The sequence below is a fragment of the Aplysia californica genome, unplaced genomic scaffold (genome assembly GCF_000002075.1).
Source record: "Aplysia californica isolate F4 #8 unplaced genomic scaffold, AplCal3.0 scaffold00541, whole genome shotgun sequence".
NCBI classification, from domain to species: Eukaryota; Metazoa; Mollusca; class Gastropoda; order Aplysiida; family Aplysiidae; genus Aplysia; species Aplysia californica.
Genome location: NW_004797811.1, coordinates 434,429 through 439,428, shown reverse-complemented (window position 1 = coordinate 439,428; position 5,000 = coordinate 434,429). Strand labels below are relative to the sequence as shown.

The window sequence follows — 5,000 nt, the reverse complement described above, 5'->3', positions numbered from 1 at the left end:
TCCCTCCTCCCCTCTCTATCTGTATCTATATCTGTATCTATTTCAGCGTGCCCCATGTCTTATCTCCCCCACCACAAATCACTCAAGAGCACTGTATATTTCTCTCTTGATTTCCCAGATGGCTGTACAACGCACCATCGTTCGAGACGGAGTGAGTAGTGGTCACTGAACACACACTCAAAGTGCAGACCACTAGAAGAAAATAAAAGCTGCGCTGTAATACTACTTGGGGATTTCTACTTCAAAGTCAAAGGGTAAGTTATGTCACTTTAAAACACCACTCAATTTGAATTTTGCGTTTACGTCTCAAAACTTATCTATCATCATTCTTCGTTCTTATAGTTATAGTTATTTCTCCTTCTTGTGTTCTCTTGTGATTCTGATCTTAAGCCCTTACACTTACAGGACTGAGAGAGAGAGAGAGAGAGAGAGAGAGAGAGAGAGAGAGAGAGAGAGAGACAGAGAGAGAGAGAGAGATACACACTGGTATTTGGTACACATGGTCAACCTGTGCAGATGGTCGCTTGAGCAGGTTGGACGTTATTACATCATAGAGTCGAGCAATATTGAGCGTCTGTGACTGTCACAGGTCTCTTTCATTAGCACACGGCTCACGATTGTTAGCGGCTGCTTGGATGGATTCATCGGTTGGTCCTACTTCTTTTCTTTCCATCAGCCGTGTCTGTCTGTCTGTCTGTCTGTCTGTCTGTCTGTCTGTCTGTCTGTCTGTCTGTCTGTCTGTCTGTCTGTCTGTCTGAAGCATTGACAATGAAACGAACCTTCTATGACAGGATATATAATCAAAACCATTTTAGACGAGAAGGGAAATGACCGTATTAGACAGGTGGCGGTCTTACCCAGTGTTATCATTATAATGTAAAAAAAAATATGCTAGGGAGAAAATATTCTGGGAAGTGACCGCTTGTACAGATAATTGTCTTATACAGGTGATTGTATTGTACAGGTGATTGTCTTGTACAGGTGGCAGTTAAAGCAGGTTCGACTGCATATTGACGAAAAGACAAGTTGTGTCGTACGATCAGGTTTTTATCGATCAAGCAAACAGTTACGTAGTTTGGATTCAGTGACTTCACATCACCACAAGTATTTCGGTCAAGGTACACCTCTGTGCTCCGTTGGGAACTGTCTTGACAGAGTACTGGAGATCTCCATTTCCAGAGGGGCCAACTAGAGTGTAGCTATTTTTGTTTTGTTTTTGTAAAGTGTTTTACGGCACTCGCAACAGCATAAAGTCATATGAGCGCGCAGGATACACCTAATATTTTCAGTTGGTAGGACATTTTGAATTTTGCCCAGGTGGCGGCCGAAGCCTACTCTTATCGATTTTAGACCACCAAGGGATCTTTAACGTGCGCAACTTGCACACCTGCCCTCTGAGATTTTTCGCCCTTGTCCGAGAAGGCTAGAGTTGTAGATCTTTCCTACCAGAATATCAGGGGTGTGGCAGAAAGACAGCATTAAGGAGGAGCCAAGGAGTAGCAGTAGAAAGGCTGCAGAAATAGTTAGGAGCCCAGAGGAGGGGGCAAAGGAGGTGAGAGGGTGGGGGCAGAAAGTGGAAATGAAAGCAGACAACAGAACTTTGCTAGAGAGCAGGAAAGGGGGTGAAAGGAGACAATATTAGAGAAGAACATTTTTCGGTCGCTACCCAGATTTGAACCCGGGACCTTTGAATGAGAGGCCAACACCTTAACCTCTAGGCCACGAGAGCCCCAGAGTGTAACTATGATATTACATTGACGAACACGTTTTAAAAAAACCAAACTGATTGCAAGAAAAGGGGATTACAGTAGACCATAATTATTTAATTTTGTTTGTTTGTTTTTTTGTTTGTTTGTTTTTCTGCTTATTTATTTGTTTAGTTTAGTTGTTTTGTTTTTTTATTGTTGTTTTTTTTTTTCAGGGTTTTTTTTCATGTATATATTTATATTATTACCGGTGTCAGTGGTGTAGAGGTTAGACGCTTCACCGCGGCACCCAGAATGCCTGAGTTCGATTTCGGTGTGTAAATACTTATATTTACTAAGTATATCGGTTTTTATGGTGTATGATGTTGTATCCTACTCATCCTGGGTAGACCCTTAGATGCAAGGTTGGAATTCCCGCCTCCTAAATATCATTTTAGTTGTTGAAGACCTGAGTCAATGGAAGCTTAGAATCTTACAGCAAAGACCGATTGTGAGGCCAGCCGCTGGCTGACGAAACGACTCACTACTGGGATTTTAACCTCACGGAAATACATTGAATTTACGGATTGAGTTTACGGGCTATCGGCCCATGAAATAATGCAAGACATAGTAAACTTGAAGAAAATGGCAAAAGTTGAAAATCTACAAGTGTTATCTTTGTGTTCGAATTCCGGTCGGTATATCTGTTTGTAGATTGAGAGAAGTAGCTTATTAAAATTGATTTGTCAGAAGAAATATTAATTATTGTTACAATAATTATTTGTATCACGACGCGCTGGAATCAGACGCTAGTCAATTTTTCTGTACAATTATGGTGTTTTTGCTACAGTCTTAATGCCTGTTCATTTGTGTTGCTTTAAATGGGGAAATACACATATTATTATATTATTCTTATGAAAGTCGAGATATTTGCCTCTGAAAGAGGTTCGTCTGGTGTCAGATGTAAAAACAGCGAGAAAAAGGCCACCAAAGTTCAATGACTTGAGAAGATCGAGTGTCCTTGGAAGCTGCGAATTTCATTTTGAAAACACGTTTTAATCAACTCTTTTCAGTAAAATCCACAAAGAAATGCGCTTTTAAAGGGACATAAGAGGCGTTGAGCCGTGAAATAGAAATTTCCATTAAAAATTGGCCAATAAGCGGGAAAATGCAGTTTTCTACGATTTTATTATTTTGATAAGCGCCTGATTTCACAACGATGACTAGCATTTTTCTTTTCTCCCACTGAGCTCTTCAGTTGTTGTCGATGGCGAACTTGGAGAGGGAGAGGGAGAGGGAGTGTGAGTGGGAGTGGGAGTGTGAGTGGGAGTTGGAGTGGCGTTTTGCTCTGCACTATACGCCACGGGAACTCCCCTTTCTCATGCAAGTTGCACACGCACATGCGTGCTACTGCGACCTTTTGCATGTACTTTCGTTAGGGCGCTCACGCTAACTAGCGCTGGAATTGTCTACCCCCCCCCCCCCCCACACACACCTCTCTGCCTCTCTCTCTCTCTCTCTCTCTCTCTCTCTCTGCTCTCTCTGTCTGTCTCTCTCTGTCACTCTCTCTCTTTCTTTCTCAAACCCTCTCTCTGTGTGTCTCTCTCTCTCTCTCTCTCTCTCTCTCTCTCTCTCTCTCTCTCTCTCTCTCTCTCTCTCTCTCTCTCTCTCTCCACCCTTGGATCCTCCTCCGCACCTCCTACTTGACATAATGTCACCCTCCGTGTTTGCGTCACTCACGCACGCACGCACGCACGCACGCATAATATGCACGTACGTAGACTTGGCCTTTTTTGAGTTTTCTAGGGATAAGGGCAGTCTTAGTTTTCGTTTTACAGGGCGTTTTACGCCAATTACAACACAGGTTAACACATGATCACTTTGTGTTGCAAGTGCCGTTAAAAGTTTACTAAAACGAACTAAGAAAGATAGATGATTGAAAGCAAAGAAGGAGTAATCCACATCAGAGCTCCTGCCAACCACCCACAAGGTAGGTTTTCTTGACACAGGCTCTGCAAAAGTTTTGTTGTTGTTGTTGTTGTTGTTGCTGCTGCTGTTAAGTGAATAAAGTAATCTATGAATGCTTTAGTAAAAGAGCAAACGAATGATTGAATGAAAGAAAGTAGAAATGTATGTGTGTGCCCTTTTGATCCTAGTGTCCTGCCTTGACGTATCTACAGACATTTTTTAAAATAACAACATGAGGCAACACTTATACACGGGTGACGTAGCAAAGTATGAGATAGGAAGATAAGATTAGATTAGATTAGATTAGATTAGATTAGATTAGATTAGATTAGATTAGATTAGATTAGATTAGATTAGACTAGATTAGATTGGATTGGATTGGATTAGATTAGATTAGATTAGATTAGATTAGATTAGATTAGATTAGATTAGATTAGATAAAATAAGATTAGATTAGATTAGATCTCTAAAAATTCTACTTAAAGTGCATCATCACGTTCTACAGCAAACACTACAATCTGATTATGAAACTGATAAGGCCAGGTTATCAATAATTCATGTTTTTGTGTGCTTATTTTTAATAAATATTTTAATTTTTTGGGGGGGTTCAATTCAGTTGTAACTGTTTTCGTGAGTAGCTTGATGTGTAGGTAGAAACAGGAATATTCTAAAGTGTGTCATAGAATAGCCCTCCACAAACTTACTAATTTTCCTAAATGATCAGAACTAAGATTAAAACTAAGGAGAAAACTCATGTCCGAAAAAGTCAAAGTGAAAAAGCATCTTGCAGATGATTTGACTTCAGTTTTTCTTGTTTTTTGTGTTTTGTTTTGTTTTTGTTTTTCTTTTAGGGTGGGGATGGGGTGGGGAACAAATTATGAATCTTTTAAACTGCTGAATCGTCTTTTCAAATTCAAACAATGAAAAAGGGACACACAACATCAATTCCTTGCAACTGGAAATTAATGGCGTGCAAGTACCAAAAAACAAAACAAACAAACCCACAAACAAAAACACAAACAAGCAAAAAACCCAACAAACTCCCCAAAAAGGATATCAACTTGCCTGTTTCTTTATGTGAAGCAAGAAGAATAAATGCTTATGCAAATTGTTTTTGCACCTTCTGGAGTCTTGTTTTCTTGGCAAATAAAAAACAACAACCATGTATTAGTATTAAGAACAGGTGAACTAAATATGATTGATAATAATAATAATAATAATAATAATAATAATAATAATAATAATAATAATAACAATAATAATAATAATAATAATAACAATAATAATAATAATAATAATAATAACAATAATAATAATAATAATAACAATAATAACAATAATAACAAT

The 5,000-nt window shown here is 38.9% G+C and overlaps 1 protein-coding gene across 1 annotated transcript in view; it reads left to right on the top strand.

The window, feature by feature from the left end:
* Positions 1-5,000, top strand: part of LOC101852265 (uncharacterized protein DDB_G0271670-like) — a 162,290-nt gene that overhangs the window by 71,739 nt on the left and 85,551 nt on the right. Inside the window, exon 2 of the mRNA XM_035971932.1 lies at positions 119-254. The gene's annotated coding sequence lies outside the window, so the exon portion shown is untranslated. The remainder of the gene's footprint in view (positions 1-118; positions 255-5,000) is intronic.